This window comes from Carettochelys insculpta, chromosome 1 (assembly GCF_033958435.1).
Source record: "Carettochelys insculpta isolate YL-2023 chromosome 1, ASM3395843v1, whole genome shotgun sequence".
Lineage (NCBI taxonomy): Eukaryota > Metazoa > Chordata > Testudines > Carettochelyidae > Carettochelys > Carettochelys insculpta.
This window is the reverse complement of record NC_134137.1, coordinates 117432761-117452200: the sequence shown is the minus strand read 5'-3', so window position 1 is coordinate 117452200 and position 19440 is coordinate 117432761. Positions and strand designations below refer to the sequence as shown.

General features: G+C 41.2%; 1 protein-coding gene and 1 long non-coding RNA gene across 6 annotated transcripts in view; one reads left to right on the top strand and one right to left on the bottom strand.

The window, feature by feature from the left end:
- The window catches only part of COL4A1 (collagen type IV alpha 1 chain), a 240395-nt gene that overhangs the window by 56219 nt on the left and 164736 nt on the right, over window positions 1-19440 (top strand). Inside the window, exon 1 of one of the 5 annotated variants that reach the window (XM_074990138.1) lies at window positions 15643-15769. The exons of the other annotated variants lie outside the window; for them this stretch is intronic. The gene's annotated coding sequence lies outside the window, so the exon portion shown is untranslated. Of the gene's footprint in view, window positions 1-15642; window positions 15770-19440 lie in introns of those variants that run through there. 5 annotated transcript variants of the gene reach the window in all.
- LOC142011179 (uncharacterized) lies at window positions 5649-16176 on the bottom strand. The gene is made up of 4 exons (XR_012644982.1): window positions 16145-16176; window positions 10236-10324; window positions 7294-7336; window positions 5649-5941 (listed from the first exon to the last, which is right to left on the bottom strand). It is a non-coding gene; the product is annotated as an uncharacterized LOC142011179 (long non-coding RNA).

The following is a 19440-nucleotide window of genomic DNA, read 5'->3' as shown; positions in this document are numbered from 1 at the left end:
CCTGTGGATGGTGCAGCTTAAGGGGTAGGAAGGCTCTCCAAAAAGGCTGATGAACATTCATCTCTTTCAGCACATGAAGTTGTCTGTAACTTGACTTATCCCATGAAACAGTCATTATGCACTACTGCCAGCGGAACCCAGTGCAAAGAATTTGGAAACCCATCCAGTCTTGCAGCCACACCAGTATTGATTGCTATGGTCAGGTCAATCCTCTAGAAAAAATCTGGAGCAAACAGGAGCTGGTCAAAATGTTTTGGATCAATGACAGCAAAATAATTAAAATAGTGAAAAGTATTATAAAAATAGTACCTTGGGTGAACAGATTTGGGCGTGACCAACAAGTCTCCTGAAAAGAGAGCAGAGTAAAACTGGCCTGGAGACAAAGCCTGTTTTCTCTTTCACTAACACCACCTCAAATCAGAAGTGCCTCTCTTGCAATTGGAGAAGACATACTGGTTTTAAAAATGGTCTGAGTGCAGAATCTGGCTCACAATGTTTCCTTTAAGGGTGATCTGTGGAGCTCTTCATACCCTGTCTGTTTTCCTACGTGATAGCCTTCAGTAACTACTTACATACCATACCTGCTTACATCAGTGCTTAGATAAGCTTTAGGGACCCTAAAGAGAGATAAGAGAGAAAAAAAAACATGGCATGTTTAAACATTAATTTATAAAATGACTTCCTTTGTTATGAACTATTTACTACCATATCATGTATACACATGTTCTTATTTATTGTTAAATTGTGACAAATGGCAATCAGGCTCTAGCTCCAGATTACAAAGTGCACAAGGTATAATTCAGTGTAGCTGATACTGGAGAAAAATTGAAATCCATTTTTCTAGGGATTTTTATCTTCATATCAATCAACAATTAAATACAGTAGAGAGATTAAAACTATGTTAAAACTTTCTATTGGGTATTATGAATACGCTGATGATAAGTACTTAGAAGAAGGTAATGTAGCACTTTATAGATTAACAAAATGATTTATTCAGTAATGAGCTTCCATGGGACAGACCCACTCCTTCAGATCAATTTCATTTCCAATACAGATTGAGATTTATAAGTACAGAGGACCGAAAAGAAAAACATTACAATAAAAACTGACAAATCAAATGGGATAGAAGGAAGGGGGTGAGAAGTGGGGGGGATGTTAATTGTCCCGTCTGAGATAATTACGATCATCAAAGGAAGGAAAGCAGTCCTTGTAATGCATGAGGTAGTTGATGTCTCTGTTTATACCACGTGTTAATGTGTTGAATTTGAACCTGTACTCTAACTCACAAATCTCTTGCTCTAATCTGTTGTTAAATTCTCTGTGTTGCAGAACACAAATTCTCAGGTCTTTAACAGAATGGCCCACTCCATTGAAGTGTTCACTGACTGGCTTGTGTGTATTGAGTTTCTTAATGTGTGCTCTGAGTCCATTTATTCTTTGGCGAAGGTTTTGCCCAGTCTGTCCAATGTGCATAGTATCAGGGCATTGTTGGCATATAATAGCATATATAGTATTACTGGAAGTGCACGAGAATGGACCTTTGATCTTGTAACTAACACGGTTAGGTCCAGTGATGGTATCCCCAGAATAAATCTGTGGACAAAGTTGGCAGCGGGGTTTGTTGCAAGGAAAAATTCCAGGATTCGTATTCCTGTGGAGTAGCCTGTGATAGCGGTGAGAATCTTTCTTAGGTTAGGAGGTTGTCTATAAGAAAGGACAGGCCCATCACCTTGAGTCTTCTGGAGCATAGCATCCTGATGCAGAATAGGTTATAGATTTTTAATGATGTGTTGTGGGGTTTGAGTTGGGGGTTATAGGTGATGACGAAGTGTTCTGTTGTTGATCTTCTTGGCCCTATCTTGAAGTCGCTGGTTTCTGGGTATTCCTCTGGCCCTGTCAGTTGGGTTTTTTTTTTTTTGCTTCCCCTGGTGGGTAATTCAGTTTTGTAAATGCTTGGTAGAGGTAGAGGTCTTGTAGTTTTCGGTCTCTGTCAGTAGGATCAGAGCAGATGCGATTGTATCTAAGGGCTTGACTGTAAACGGTGGATCCTGTGATGTGAGCCTCCCTTCCTTTGATTCTTTTAATTATCTCAGACAGGACAATTAACATCCCCCCACCTCTTACCTCCTTCCTTCTATCCCATTTGATTTGTCATTTTTTTCTGCAATTTTTTTTTCTTTTTGGTCCTCTGTACTCATAAATGTCAGTCTGTATTGGAAATGAAATTGATCTGAAGAAGTGGGTCTGTCTCATGAAAGCTCATCACCAAATAAATAATTTTGTTAGTCTTTAAAGTGCTACATTTCTGCTGCTTTATGTTGTTGTAGTACAGACTAACACGGCTAACTCTCTGTTACTGTTAAAAGAAGGTAGTGATTATTCTTGCTTTTGTGTGGATTTTATTATTTTTGAGTGATCAGTATTGCTGATTTTGTTAGTACCTGTATTGTTATAGTCCCATTTACCTGATTTTTTCCAACCTCTGTGCAAAAAAGGGCTGACTGTAGCAAATATACAGGTATTAACAGATTTTTTTGGAGCAGAAACTTTTGGGGGCAAAGACCTGCTTCATCAGATATATGTAGTGGAGATTCCTCTCCTCTACATGCATCTGACGAAGTGGCTCTTTGCCCATGGAAGCTGCTGCTCCAAAATATCTGTTAGTCTATAAGGTGCCACAAGACTTCTTGTTGTTTTTGCAGCTACAGACTAATATGGCCATTCCCCTGATGCAGGTATTACATTATTATCAGTCCCAGGGAAAGTCTTTGCTTCCCCATAAATGTTTTAAATCAGTGACATGCTTTGTGGCAAAGGCCAGATACCTACTGTGGTTTATACCTAGTCATTCCACTGTTGACCAGATGTTTGCCTTGAGACAGGTTTTTGAGAAGATGGCTGAATTTAATAAGCCATGATAGATAAGCTATGACAGTACTTTTTATAGGCTTCCACCTAGCCTATGATTCAGTGAGCCTGTGATTCAGTACCTTGAGCAAGTTTGTGGGGTCTAGTGAGGTGTTTCAGCATCCTGGGGGAGATAGTATCATTAATAGAAGAGCTCAATAATGGAATGGAGAGCTGTGTTCTAGTCAATGGCAGATATGTGGCAAGGTTTCCTAGATCCATAGGACTTCAGAAAGGCAGAGTTTTCTCACCATTGTGGTTCAGTATATAAGGTGGCTGGTTCACAGAAAGGCCTGAGGAGTCAGCTGTGGTGGCACAGAGATGAGCATCATTTTGCTTTTAATTATTGAATAGGTGAATGAGATTGTCAGTTTGGTGAATTATTGTAGCCAAAGGCAGATCTGGTGGGGGCAAGAAAGCACCTACATTGATCTGCTATTAATCCAGATAAAACTAAATCTGTGGCCATTAATATCACACAGGTTGCTTCTGCACGTGGAACCTAATAAGGCAATTCAAAGCAGGCTAATGAGGTGCTAATGTGCATATTCAGCACCTCATTAGTATAATGGCAGGCACGTGAATTTCAAAGTGCAGACTTTGAATTGCAGATTGACAGCAAAGATGGGGGCAGCTTCAAAATAAGTGCCCCACTTGGACATTCCCTTACTCCCACAGAACTAGATAGGAGTAAGGGAATGTCGAAGTGAGGCACTTATATTCAAGCTGCCCCCATCTTCTCTGTCAATCTGCAATTCGAAGTCTGCACTTTGAAATTTGCATGGGTGCCATTATGCTAATGAGGTGCTGAATATGCACTTTAGCGTCTCATTAACCTGCTTCGAATTGCCTCATTACATGTGTAGGAGCAGCCGCAGTCTCCAACTTCAGATTGCAAACTCATTATTAACCTATCCGTACAGGATATTGAGCAGATGGCAGCTGTCAGATATTTGGATAGCATCAGAGAAGGTGCTGGAGGATGCTCCCAATGCATATTTTTGTATAACAGCAGGTGCCATATTTTGGTCCCTTTCATGACCCCTGTGGGGCTGTCCAGACATCAAACTTACTACAAAGATGCATAGCTATAAAAATCACTCTTATACCAGCTCAGTTGTGTAGAAGTGAGACATGGGCATTGAGGAATTGCCATTTCAGTTCTCATCATCTCTGTCAGTTGCTCCATATCAGGGGCAGAAAAAGATCATAAATGAAGATATTTGAAGCTGAACCCAGCATCCTCCTCCATCAGCACTGGTTTAGTTTCAGCAAGTGTCTTCATAATGAACATAAGAATGAAAGGTCCCCAGATTCTGAAATGTGTGTATCAAGGAATGCTGCTGTGCAGCTAGCAATCACACAGTCACCAAATACATCAGTGCCACAACAGGACTGTATGCTCAGTTTATGTCCATACTATCCTTTGGACTACCTTAAGCACCTTGCGATAGATCAATTCAGCTGGTGGTTGATTTAAAGAATACTGTGTCCCTTTGGAATTTGCCATGCTGCTGATTTACCTAAGTTAAACTTTCACTCTCGTTTTCCCCTAGGTAGTAACAATTACAACAGGGGTCAGCAACCCCTCGTGAGCCGATTTTCATCAGCACACACAGCGGGAGCTCAGCCCCGCTCTCCTTCCCAATGCAGCTGGGAGCTTGCTCAAAGCCATGCCGCATGTGGATTAACAAAAGACCAGCTAATGCTGCCAACCACCACCTAAATGGTGAAGCTCTGCAGCTTCATTTATTAATGAAAGTGTTGTAAGTTGGACTGCTGGTGACTTTAAAAAGTATCACCGACACTTGGACCATACATAGAGGTCAAAAGGTCACATTTTGGCACTCCTCCTTGGAAAGGTTGCTGACCCCTGAATTAGAGAGTAGGAACTGCTATCTAACTTTTACTTCCAAAGCACACTACAGGCCTTACTGAGTAATTCTTATGACACCCCTGTGGCACAGATATCTATTCTAATTTTGGGCATGAGACAACTAATGGAAGAGAAGTTAAATGTCTTGTCAAAAACAGTTTAACAGGGGCTACTTGGTCCCAACTCCATATTTATGCAATTTATGACCGATTTTGTTTTCCTGATTGTTTGTAAAGGAGTAAGCACACTTTTGGTGCTGTATAAATAGACCCTAGGCCTCCTGCTGGCAGGCAGTTCCCTGTAATGGTACTTGGGCTCTGGAATTGCTGTCAGAGCATGTTTCAGGGCCCATTTGTTTAATCTTTTCTTTGGTAATGAATGGGGGTGTTTGTATTTATTTATGAGCTGTGACTTGATAAATGGGGTGACCTGATTACAGTTACAAACCTAATACATTATAAATAACTGCAGGTTGTTTGGAGCCGTGTCCAGCTTCTTTTAATTGTTTATAAACATAAAGAAGTCTAATAGTTGTGTTTTTTAGCAAACTTTTTTTTTAAATAAACTATGCACAAATATTTAGGGCCCTATTCTTTGTTTTGGTCAGCGTGTGTACTTATCACTGGCCTCAGTGTGTGGAATGCAAGTTTCAACAATGGATTAATTTTATATCACTCTTTTGCATTTCTCACAAAACAGCTATAGAAGAGAAAGGATATTCAGCTTCAGTTTTACATTTATTTTCAGTTTGTGCTGTAAAAGCTATTTCAAGAGACATTAGTATCCCATTAAACCAAACAATAACCTTTTCCCTTGATGGTTATGAAACATGTTTTTATTTACCAAACACAATGAGCAGTTGAAATAGTACAATAAAAATTATGTTCTGCTTTTTTATGAGTTCAGGTTTGCCAGTTTCCTGTCTAGTCAACAAAGAAAAAAGAAATCATAGAAGATTGTCAATTTTGTTTCCTTTAGCCTCTGGCAAATGTTACATACTAAAAAAAGATGTCCTGTGACTTTTTTATTCCACCCTCATTATGCTCACGTAATGCTCGATACTGGTAAAATCCCGAGGATGAGAGAAGTTCAACTTGTAGTAGTTTTCATTGTTCTGAATTCCCTCCAAAGTTTCTAACGTTTCTAGAACTTCAGTACCTAGAAGAGAAAGTAATACACTAAGGGTAGACCTACACTGGGGTAAAAAGTCAATTTCCAATATGCAGTTCTACCTATGGCATTAGCATAGCTAGAATCAACATATCAGAGTCGACCTTCTTACCTAGTATAATCCAGGGCTCTTCAGGCTCACACTGGTGTCACTTACTCCATGCGATAAAACGGTGACATCCGAGCCCAGAGAGATTGATTTTGCCACATCCTAACATGTGGCAAAATCAGCTCTGGAAAATTGACTGCGCTGCAGTCAATCATCCGGTAAGTATAGATTAGCCCTAAGGCTGTGTCTGTGCTGCTAGCTATAGGTGCAATTCCCCTGCTTGTGTACACATATTCACACTAGCTCATATTGAGCTAGCAGGAGTATAAATAGCAGGCAGTGTCGGAAGCAGTAGCACAGGCATGGCTGGGCTGTTGCAAGTAGAGAACCGCTGATTTCAGACAGGTTTTACTCTGGATGGGGAATTACATCTCTTGCTCATAGGCTGGGTCTAAACATGCCCTTTCCTTTCGAAAGGGGCATGTTAATGAGCAGGTTCGAAAGATGCTAATGAGGCACTGCAATGAATATGAATCCGATCACCAGATAGGAAGAATGGCTTTTGAAAACTGGGGGTGGTCCTTCCAGAAGGTCCCGTCTCCACGGGCGGCGTGCGATTTGAAAAGCCGCACTTTCGAATTGCCGTGGCCACCATTATGCTAATGAGGTGCTGCATATTCATTGCAGTGCCTCATTAGCATCTTTTGAACCTGCTCATTAACATGCCCCTTTCGAAAGGGAGGGGCACGTGTAAACACAGCCATAGTGTGATGTAGCCTACGTGAGGTTCCGCTTAACACTACTGGCCTATCACATCCTTGTTCTGTGATGTATCTGTGTATGTAGCTTCAAACAACATTGGCCTTATTTGTTGCCCTATCACAAAGGGAAACATCAGAGTTACAATCAGTTATTACTACTTCGTCTTTACAACAGCACTGCTTTGCATGTTTGACACATTCATTGAATTGTATTTGCATTGTTTCCAAATCATAATTTTACTTTTTTCCTTCCATGTTTTCTTATCTCTGTCAGCCCTCTCTTAAAGAGCTACTTCCCTGGGCAAATCTAGTGGAGTGCTACAGGAGGAGGAAAAGGGCCTGTTGGGTTCATGGACCCCCAAGGTATTGGCTGGTCTTAAGCATTATTAATTTTAAGTCATAAAAGGCCCTTGGAGATTAGGACGTGGCCCTTGGAAATATATCCAGTGCTAAGCAGAGTGCCCCTGAAAGGTTCAGCTTATCATAAAGCAGTTGCAGTACTAATCTGGACATGAAGAAAAATGACTCACCGTCTAATTTTCCCAGGCAAGAGGAACAGTCATCATCTCTTGGCTAACCAAAAATGGAAGAAGACGTGTTACCATCTGCAAGAGCGTAAAGACTCCAGAATGGAGCACTGCCTTTCATGAAGTAAATGATTGACAGAATAGTTTAATGCCAAAATACTGTTACAGCATGCTGTAACAAGTTGGTGACATTGCTTAGGGTTTGTCTTCACTTGAACTAAATGATGAGGTATTAGAAACAATTCTAGGTGCACTGTTGACTGGATTTTGACAAAAACAAATAGGGCTTTTGTACCTAACTGCCTTCCTTTTTACAGATGCTAGAGATATGCATGGAATAAACCCTTCATGTGAGAACTCCATCCACCAGTTTTTCATTCTTGCTAGGTTTATAACCTAGTGTAACCCCAGAGGCACTGACACAACATATGAGGAAGAGTGAAGTCTGCTCTACAGCCTTAGCTGAGAGCCAACTGGCTTTTAGCTCATGCAGTAGAGCACAGGGCTTTGGTCACAGGTTTGATCCCTTCTGCTGACAGCTCAGGTGTGTCAGTTTTGCTAATTTTGCAAATCCAAATGAGACAGCATTAAGTTCAGAAATGGTGTTTCTTGTGTGCTTGCTGTGTTACTAAAGGGATTTTAAGTGCAAGTGTGTTTGTAATCAATAGTCTGGAACAATTAATTTTACTCTTCCTTTGTCCTATTTTATTATAGATTTTTATGGAACCAGTGATAATATTTCACAAGATCAACCTGTTTTTAAGTACTTTGAGCTATGCATAAGAATAGCAGACTTATAAAATGAAAATTACTCTTAGAGGATTTTGTCTGGCTGTTAAGTAGTCTAAACACACTGTTTCCCTTTAAAGTCCAATGTTTGACAAAGACATTGAAAAGTTGTGGTTGCCAGAATACCTTGCACTTCCTGGTTGGAATATATTAACTGTTGATTAACAGTCTAGCCATTTACCAGTCATGCCTTTATTACAGAAAAAAATAGTTAGGATTGAAAAATAGTTAGGATTACCTCCTGCATGGTACCGAGCAACATTAAGAATTGCTTCATGTGCTTTGAAGCTGAGTTGTTACCATTTCTGTGTGTATTCTCTAATGAAAACATCATTTTTTAAAGAGAGCATCTGCTTCATGTGTAGAAAGAAGATGGGACTATGGGCAAGATACACTATTGTCTATCTTAATGAAGAAATCTTTTAAACAGTTTTATTGATTTCTGTATCTCGAAATCACTTGCCAGCAAATACTGTCACTCTTTTTATAAAAGCTTTTAGGGGCAAATCCTATAGTCTTTGTGCAGGCAAAACTCCCATGGAGATCAGCGAGCATATCTTTTGAGTAAGGGCTTGAGATTTTAGCATTTAGGGTCAAATCAGGAGACATGAAATGTGGTCCATGTGGCTGAGCTTCATGGTGGGGACTACTATAATTCACGAGCACTGCAACAGTTCCAAGAATGCATTAGCATTCTCAGTTAGAGGTTGTTTATGCAGAGGAATTATGTAGAGTCCACCCTAAGGTAAGACAGGACCACCTGACAAGATTTCAAACACAATAGTTCTTTCTATTTTTAACTGCATAGATATATTTCCTGCCGTGTGGTTAGCTTGGATGGAAGCACAGGTGGGGTCAGCCCTAGACCAAATGGTATCCCAGATGAGGAACATAGTTGGTGCTTGCCCCCTCCATTTGTTATACTTCTGAACAGCATATTATGATTTATCCTTATTAGAGAAGACCATAAATTTGCACACTAGGGTCTATAAAACTCATATTTATTCATGCCATATGTAAAATAAAAAATCCCTTTCCTCTTACAGAAAATGTTATATTGTTGTGTAGATAGGAGTTTGATAGATACTGCTGATGTCTCATTAAATTTGTCCTTTATTAGTCACTACTACTAGCATTCTTCAAGTCTTAAAACACAGGTGCGCTTTCACAAATATACAGTAAAACATAGCTGACAGTATCGCAGCCACTGCAAAGCCCTGGGACAGGGTGGGAGAGGGGCCTGGCTCCATGCCCCTGAAAAGGGTGGGGGCCTAGGACAATCAGCCGTTAGTGCTGCTCAGACTGTGGCACTCAGCACCCCACCATCACAGCAGGTCAAAAGGAGGCCAGAGCTCTGGTTGCTACTGAAGTGGAGCTCTAGGCCCCTGTGCAACTGCGCCCTTTGTCACCCTGTCCTGGCAGGCCTGATCACAGTTGGACTTTTACTTCAGTTCTTTTTCATATCTCACTGACTGGCAACCCCACCACCTTGTATATCCATGAGGGTATCACTGACCGCATACTAGGAGGTATGAGAAAAATATTCTCAGAATGTCTGAAAAATTCCATGAGATTCTCCAAATGTTCAGAACATTCTAGGACAGTGGTTCCCAACCTGGGGTCTGCAGACCCCTGGGGCTCCACAAGGGTATGCAGGGGATCATGAATAAAATAAGATAAATAAAAATGATAACAGAAAATAAGTTTTGAATAAATTGAAAATATGCAATCAATTATTATTTTTAAATTAAATATCTTCCAATAATATTAATAGCTGTCTGAAAATCGATGTTGTAGTTTCCTTTTTCATTTAATGACATGTACATAGCAGCTAGAATTGGCTTTGAATGGGATTTGCTAACAGTTTGGGAGGGTAACGGGGGGTCTGCCAATGGTTTTGGGAGGGATTGGGGTGTGCACTAGTGAAAATGTTGGAAACCACTGTGCTAGGAGATTAGTGAAAAATGAATCCACATACCGAATAATGGAAACATTTTATTTCAAATGTTCTCTTTTCCTTTGTGTCACTAACATCAAAAACATCACCGTGAGCTGGGCACCCTTCCCCACAAAGCTTAGCACCCCAGGTGAGTGCCTGAACAGCCTGCCCCTAAATCTAACCCCTGAGCACAGGTTTCCATTAAGTTTACTCCTACCTTGATTGCCATTGGATGGGTCTTCATATCACTGTGCCATGGTCAGCCAGGAGAATTCTCTTGCCAGACAACATTTTTAGCCTCTGTAACTGAAAGCCAATAGGAAACCCTCTGTTTTATAGCTCAGCGTCAGATCCCTTGTACCCTTTACATTTATTCTCATCTTGTTTACTAAAATTGGCCAGCCACATAAGGCAAAACCTTGCATTTGTTCCATGTAGAAGGCTTTAAGCTGACATACAGGTTGAGCCTCTGTAGTCCAGCACCCATGGGACCTGACCAGTGCCAAATGAGAAAATTTGCCAAATCACGGGAGGTCAATATTGTTTAGCACATTACTAACACTTCCACCATTTACTGGGCTCTTACAAGAAGCTTAGGGGTAAATTACAGCTAAATAACAATGCAGAGCACTGAGAGCCAGGGCTGGTAGTCAGAAGCAAACTTTATGGGACCATGGGAAAGTTGACTGCGCCCATGATAAGTGATTTTCCGACTAACTAAAATCGTGCTGGAAGGTAGAGTGCCGGATAAAAGGAGTTCAACCTGTATTAATTGGGAGAGGGAGAATGGGGAGGAAACACATTTCTGGAATAGAAAGCAGCAGACAAGACTGTTTAGTGCATAATGCTTGAAGAGGCTGATCCAGCGTCTGCAGAAGTCACCTTATAGCTTTGCAGAGCCTTGAGCCACCAAGACAGCATATAAAAAGATCCATGTTAGTTTTGATGTGTGTGTTTTTTTGTTTTTTGTTTTTTGGGTTTTTTTTTGTGGGTGGAATTGTTTACTGTAAACCATTGTGATAAAAATATCACACATTAGGAAGTGGGTTGCCTTTTGGATGCTGGAAGTGATTTTGTTTTGTTGAGATGGTCCTAAAGAATTATGCAGAAGTGTTCAGAAGTAGCCACTAATTCTGGTTTCCGCACATGGGCCTGATTTTCCCATGGCACAGAATGCCCACACTGTCCATAGATTTCAAATGAAATTGTGTGTTCTTTGTACTCCTGAACAGCAGGGCTAGCATGTTTCATGTTGGGTACCAAAAGCCACTCTTGAAAATGTTAACCTTAGCTTTGGAGGTGTCTATCTTCTGTTACCGAAAAGGAGGATTTAAGAAATTCATACTGATTACCATGGCTGTTCTGCGCATGCGTTTCTGTATAGATAGTGTCTGAAGTAGGAGGAAATAGCCTCAGACCCAAATTATATTTTCAAGGATTTTGGTCTTCTTCATAAAAAACTGGAATCTGACATTAGTTCTTCCCTCGCTGCATGTGCATAGATGCTATGAATATCTGTAAGCATACAGGGATGGAAGAGTATTCTGCTTCATGTTGCACAGGAAAAGAACTGTTTGGTTTGGACTTACTGAGGTTTGGTTTACGCTAGACCTTATTGTCAACTGCAGATATGTCGATTCTAGCTATGCAATTGTGGTAGCTAGAATTGCTTATCTGCTGTTGACTTAAGGTCTGTCCTCAATGAAGGAGGTTGACAGGAGAGTTTCTCCCAGTGACCTCCCTTACTCCTCATACAAGTTGACTGTGGACCCCAGAACAGGTCAATCTCACTGTAAGTGTAGACGTACCCTAAGACACTGAAACACACTGTGGGTGACAGCAAGACTATTAAGAGACACACTAGTTTTGCAATAGAATTGTCTGTGTACTGAACGTGCTTTGTTTAGGTTGGACGGAGAAACACAAGTCTTGGATTAAGATCTCAGCCTCTCACTTTAGACAACCTGGGAAGGTTTGCATTTGAGCAGAGGAAAGAAATAGAATATAATGGTAAACACAAAATAAGCAATCATAAAACCTTATTTACCTGTTTCCTTAAATTATAAAGTCTTCCTAATGAAAAAATCTTATTAAGTTTCCTTAAATTGTAAATGGATATGTGTTTTTTCAAAGGCATTTGAGAAAATGCTTTGAGGTAAATGTAATAAAATCTAAAAAAGTCCAAGAGGAGACTCTGATTCTGAATTATTGCTCAGGAACTGCTGCTATAATGCAGGAGAAGTCAATTATTTTTTTTCTAAGTGCAAGTTTTTTAGTCCAGAGAAAATATGTTTCTTAGTCCATTCAAAAGTGTCTGGTGGTCTCAATTTGGCCTGGGGTCTGCCTGTTGACTTCCGCTGGTGTATTGCCTTAGTATCCAAATGATACTTTTTACTTCTTTGAAAATGTAAATTCTTTAAAAAGGAAAGGGGATTAAAAACAACTGGAGGAGCAGATAATTGGCAATCATGATCATAATTATTTTGCATGAGCAAACCTGGAATAATATTTTATATATGCAGTGATAATAGTTTAATTTCTTAGGAGCAAAAATTATTTTAATAGTGATGTGAGAGAGGCCTAGATAGCATTTAGTCATCAGTTAACTGCTTAAAATTGTGTTTGAGGACCAAGAGGAAATCTATCACGTTCTAAAATTCAGTAAATATTTTGATTTGCTCAGTTATTGCATAGTTTACTCTCTCTTACTAAACTATAAGCAAAAGGTGTTTTTTCATTCAAATGGCAAAATGCATAATAAAAAAGATTTTTGATGGAAGAGATCTATAGTGTCTATGGTCTTGGGGGAGCATCCTGCAAAATTCTATAACACTAATTGAATTGGCCATTTAATTTGACAGAATATTTAAACCTGATTAGAAAGTGTATTTTTTCCTGTTACACTCCATATATTTTCATAGCTGGTTGAACATCTCTCACCCAGCACCGTCATGACCTGACTGGTGACTGATGAGAGAATTTGCTGGACCACAAAAGGTCAATATTTTCCAGCACATTACCAACACTTCCACTGGCTACTGTGGTCTTAGAAGACATTTAGGGGTAAATTAAAGCAAAATAACAGCACAGAACACTGAGAGCCAGGACCAATGGCTGTAAATAAACTTTATGGGACCACAGGAAACTTAGCCATTCCAATGATAAGTGGAAATCTGGCTAGCTAAAATCATGTCAGATTACAGCTGTGTCCAGATGAGATAATTCCGTATCAGAGAGGTTCAACCTGTATTAATATGTGGGAAGGGTCTGAACTGAAAAAAACTGGGAACTGAATTGTCTTGTATGTTCACAGTACAGGGACATTATAGAAAAAACCATTTATTGGGATTGTTCTCAGCTGGGCTAAACACAACACAGGGGCCATGTCTACACTAGCCCAGATCTTCAAAATGGTCATGCAAATGGCAATTTTGAAGATTACTAATGAGGTGCTGAAATACATATTCAGTGCCTCATTAGCATGCCGCCAGCCGCGGCTCTTCAAAATTGATGCTTTTCGCTGTCACACGGCTCATCCAGATGGGGCTCCTTTTTGAAAGGACCCTGCCAACTTCGAAATCAATAGATAGGAATAAGGGGATTTCGAAGTTGGCAGGGTCCTTTTGAAAAGGAGCCCTGTCTGGACGAGCCGCACGGCAGCGAAAAGCAGCAATTTTGAAAAGCTGTTTGAAGAGCCGTGGCTGGAGGCATGCTAATGAGGCACTGAATATGGTATTTCAGTGCCTCATTAGTAATCTTCAAAATGGCCATTTGCATGGCCATTTTGAAGATTTGGGCTGGTGTAGAAGTAGCCTAGAAAATGTATTCTTGAAAATAACTGGGTGATGATTCCTGTGATTCTACTGACAATTGTAAGGAAAGCTGTCCTACAAGCATACTTATAGTTGTGATCCTAAGAGATAATCTGAAGAAGAAAGGGGTAGTTAATTCTCCTGTTCCATTCAGGCCTTAATTTTTCATCTGAGATTGGCAGCTAACGTCAATCACAATAGTTTTGTGGGTGAGATTTATTTTCTCTTTACAGTTACACAAACTGGACTTATGAAGAATTGCACTGAGGATAGCTATGAGCTTTGAATAGCAGTCGGGTGACAGCAACAGTTATTGCTGACTTGAGCTGAACTGAAAACAGTCACATAGAGGTAAAAGTTCTGTTACCCATAACCAGTCCCGTTCAAGGCAGTTCCCCAAACAGCAGTAATTAATGTCCACCCACACTTAGCAAGAAAAATAGGCAATCAGATAAATGAAAATGAATTGCCAAGGCTTTTTTTTTTTAATTAGATAGAGAAGCAAGCACAGGAGAAAAGGTCAGTATGTTTATGAAAATATATTCAAAAAGTTCCATGCCCTCAGATTTATGTTTTGCCCCTCTAAACTTTTGAAATGTATAGCAGGGATCAGCAACCCCTGGCATATGTGCCAAGAGTGGCATGCGAGCTGATATTCATCTGCACACAAGGCAGGAGCTGAGCCCTTCCCCTCCTCCCCCATGCAGCTGGGGGCTTGCTGAAACCCATGTGGCCTGTAGCTTCACAAAAGACCAGCTAATGCTACCAACCACCACCTAAACAATACAGCTCCACGCCTTAATGTATTTATTAATGAAGCTGTTGTGGGTAGGACTATTAGTGACTTTAAAAAGGCTCACACACTTGGCCCGTACATACGGGTCAAAAGGTCAAATTTCAGCGCTCTACCTCAGGGTTGCTGATCCCAGGTCTATAATTTTAAGACGTGAGAACAGTGCTCAAAGTTAACAAAAAACCTACATGTGGCATTTCTTCATCTGGCAGTACTATGAAGTGCAAATATGGCAGAAATCCTCATTCCTCAACCATATTGAGGATTGTAGTTGAAATTTACCTTATGCTGTGAAAACCCTAAGGAAATGGGTTGGATATACAACACTAAGTAGGATTAAAATAGGGGATGGAATTCCCACTCTCTATCTGAAAATGTCACAGCCACTGCTACTTCATCACTTCACCTGGCCTGGGTCACAACTCAAACCCCTGCATCTCAGTCCCCTGCTCGAGGTCACAGCCACCTCCTTCACCCAAACTTCTTCCCAAATCCCACATCTTCTCCTTATCCCAAACTCCGATCTGCACCTAATGTGCATCCCAGGCCCCTCACCTCCTCCATTAACGTCATGGAAGAGTGTGGCCTTTGTCTGCTTTCCAAATTGTTGGAGTAGCTCCCTATCAAAAATTACTGCCCACCTGTGCTCTAAATTATGTTACATCTTGATCAGCTTCAATAGCTGAACTACGGTTTTTCTGTCTCCCTAACTTCAGGGTCGGGGTGGGCAAAATATGACGTGTGAACTGGATCTGGCCCACCAAGCCATCACATCTAGCTTGCAGCCCAGACGAAGCATTGGGCAGGCTCCCTGCTTTCCTTGCCCCATATCCCGCTCAAAGTGGGCCAGCTGCAGGGGCCATGTGTTATCTGTGTGCTGCATGTGGAGGGCTGCTTTGTGCACTGTCCCCACCACCAGCACAATCTGGCAGCTCCATTGGCTGGAAACAAGCCAATAGGAGCTGTCTAGGCTGTGCTTGTGATACAGGCAGTGTTCAAAGTACCCCCCCGCACACACCCCAGCGCTTGCAGTGCCAGGGACCATGTGTCCCCTTCAGCTGGGCCACTTTGTGCAGAATGTGGGGGTGTAGAAGTCAGGTAGCCTGCCTGAGGATCCCCCAGGGCTGCTGGCTGGGAGCCGCCTAGGTAAGTGCCTCTTGGCCAGAGCCTCTGGCAACTCAGCCCTTCCCACCCACCAACCCTGTGCTCTCCTTCCTGCACTCCTGCCTCAGATTACACCCCCCTCCCAGACCTTGTACCCCTCCCACTCCTCCTTCAGGTCAGAATACTCCCCCTGCACCCATACCCATGCCTTCTCCTGGACCCTGCACCGGCTCCTGCACCCTAATTCCCTGCCCCAGGTTACAGCCCCCTCCTTCACCCAAAATCCTACCCCAAGCTCCCTTCTGCACCCAGCCTTCACATCAGGCCCCACACATCCTCTGTTGATATCATGGAAGCGTGCATTCCTTGACCACTTAATAAATTTTTAGTGACCTCCCATCAAAAATTATTACTCACCCCTGTTCAAGATTTGTCCCTTATGCACTGTGTTAGAAACAAAGGTTCTCTACTGACTGCTACATGTTTATTTTTAACATTATGACTGTCCTGTGCCAATCTGATTAACTGTTTTCAAAATCTGAAATAAATACAAATAATCCCAGAAATATTGAACTTTGTGTTTTTTCCATAACATCAAGATGTCGCTCTTTTTTATGCTGCTCTTTAAGGTTAAGACTCTGATATACAAGGCTTAAAAAGTCATAAAAAGATGGTGGCAAATCAAATCACTTAAGAAAAAAATGGAACATTGTAGGATTTGATTTGAGTATTCTGGTAATCCTTTCCAACTATATTTTGCCATTATGTGCAGTGTCTGAGAGAACAGTTCAGTTAATTTCAATAGAGTTATATCTACAAAGTGAAGATTAAGCCAGCAATACAGCTAGGGAGCTATTTTGACATTTTTAAATAGAGAAGGGAATGTGAAAGGAATTCAAGAGATAAGTATGCTCTATTGGCAGCACCTCCATATTTCCGTATTTGGTGGGATGTGAAACACAGACAACTATGGACCTGATTCAGTTGTCACTTATATGGGAGTTATACGATTGTAAGTGTGGGCAGAATTGAATCCTCTGTTAAGTTTGAAAAAAAAAAAAAAGTCTGATCTTATCCTCCTTCCCGTACAGGCCAGACATATACACACAGAAAGCCTGTAAATACAAACATAAAACTGCCCTTTCTCAAACCAATAATCCTTAACACACCAGAGATTTCACAACTTGGTAAGATTTTAAGATACAGTATTTGCTGCAAATAGCCTTGATTCTAAATCTTGTACTTACTCCTTGGTTTAATTTTAAAGGGACAGTGGAAGAATAAAATTCATATAACATAGTCCCAAATCAGTGTTACTGATAGCTAGAGCAGGATAAAACTAGAGTGCTCCAGTTTATAGGAATTCATAAAATATTTGCTGTATTCTGCAAGAATTTGTGATGCCTTCTGAGTTAGTTTCCAATAAATCAGAAAAGCTAAGGCCAATTTTTCCCCAGTTTCAATATAAAAAAGAAGACCACCCATCAGGCCGCATGTAGTCCCCACTCAAAACCATAATTCAGTCCCTACCTCTAGTAATGTCTATGGGAAACCATCATTTGATAATGGGCGTCGGAGGGGATGACTATTAGAAAATTAGCTATCTTTACTATTATCCCCCTCTATCACCCACATGCTTGCATGCTATTTACTTCAGACTTTTATAGTACTTCATTTAAATTGCAGTGAGAAGTGTAATTTATTACAGATAGGATTTTTGTTGACTTCAGTGAGAACAGACTTAAACAAAGGTCAAATACTTTTTCAAAATTCACTACATCTTAAGATCTTCCTGTGTTCATTGAAAGACTAGTGAATCTTGGTAGACCAAAATTTCAAGAGCATAATGAAGCACTGGCAAGTTTCGCCTGCTTTTTGGGCTTTGTTATAAAAGTTTGACTTATTTCTCTCAACACCACTTGAGTACACAAGCAGAAGCAACTGTTAAATGGAATGAACTGTTCTCTATTTTTGCTGTTTATTTACACAGATTTAAGATAAAATATTAATACTATCAATAAACTAGAAGAAATATTATTTGAATGCTGTGCAACCAGTAAGTTGTACACATAGCTAATCAATGTAACTAGTAAAACAAAAAAGCAGTGCAGTAGCACTTTAAAGATTAACAAAATAATTTATTTGGTGATGAGCTTTCGTGGGACAGACCCACTTCTTCAGATCATAACTGTACCACAACAGATTCAATATTTAAGGCACGGAGAACCAAAAATAGTAATCAAGGTTGTCAAATCAGGAAAATATTATCAAGGTGAGCAAATCAAAGAGCAGAGGGGCAGAAGGTGTGGGGGGGAGTTAAAAAAGAGCTTAAAACCTAGCAGAGGGATAGCTCAGTGGTTTGAGCATTAGCCTGCTAAACTTGGGGTTGTGAGCTCAATCCTTGGGGAGGCTAACTAGGGCAGATAGATGTCAGGGATGGTGCTTGGTCCTGCCAAGAGGACAGGTGACTGGACTAGATGACCTCCAGAGGTTCCTTCCAGCTCAGGGAGGTGTGTGTGTGTCATGTAGGACACAGGAGCTGCATCTACACATGCACGCTACTTCGAAGTAGCGGCAGTAACTTCAAAATAGTGCCCGTCGCAGCTACACGTGTTGGGCGCTATTTCGAAGTTGAAATCGACGTTAGGCGGCGAGACGTCGAAGTTGCTAACCCCATGAGGGGATGGGAATAGCGCCCTACTTCGACGTTCAACATCGAAGTAGGGACGTGTAGACGATCCGCATCCCGCAACATCGAAATAGCGGGGTCCTCCATGGCGGCCATCAGCTGGGGGGTTGAGAGATACTCTCTCTCCAGCCCTTGCGGGGCTCTGTGGTCACCGAGTGCAGCAGCCCTTAGCCCAGGGCTTCTGGCTGCTGCTGCTGCAGCTGGGGGTCCGTGCTGCATATACAGGGTCTGCAACTAGTTGTTGGCTCTGTGTATCTTGCACTGTTTAATGAAAGTGTGTCTGGGAGGGGCCCTTTAAGGGAGCGACTTGCTGTTGAGTCCGCCCCGTGACCCTGTCTGCAGCTGTGCCTGGCTCCCTTATTTCGATGTGTGCTACTTTGGCGTGTAGACGTTCCCTCGCTGCGCCTATTTCGATGTTGGGCTGAGCCCAACGTCGAAGTTGAACATCGACGTTGCCAGCCCTGGAGGACGTGTAGACGTTATTCATCGAAATAGGCTATTTCGATGTCTCTACTTCGAAATTAGCTATTTCGATGTAGCGTGCACGTGTAGACGTAGCCAGGTACTGCCAGCCTGGGGGGAAAAACAGCTGAGGAGAGTTGGCAGTTTTTCAAAGGGGCATTATTAAGGGCCCAAAAACAAACTATTGTGCAGCATGGAAAATATGGTGAAAGACCACCTTGGCTTAACCAGGAGGTCTTGCATGATCTCAAAATAAAAAAGGAATTGTATTAAAAAATGGAAACAAGGACAAATTACAAAGGATGAATATAGGCAAACAACACAAGAATGCAGGAGCAAGATTAGAAAGGCTAAGGCACAAAATGAGCTCAAACTAGCTAAAGACATAAAGAAAGGGAAACAAGAAGGCTTTGTATAAATATATTAGAAACAAGAGGAAGACCAGCGACCAGGGTAGGGCCATTGCTCAGTGAGGAGGGAGAAATAGTAACAGGGAACTTGGAAATGACAGAGATGCTTAATGACTTCTTTGTTTTGGTCTTCACTGAGAAGTCTGATGAAG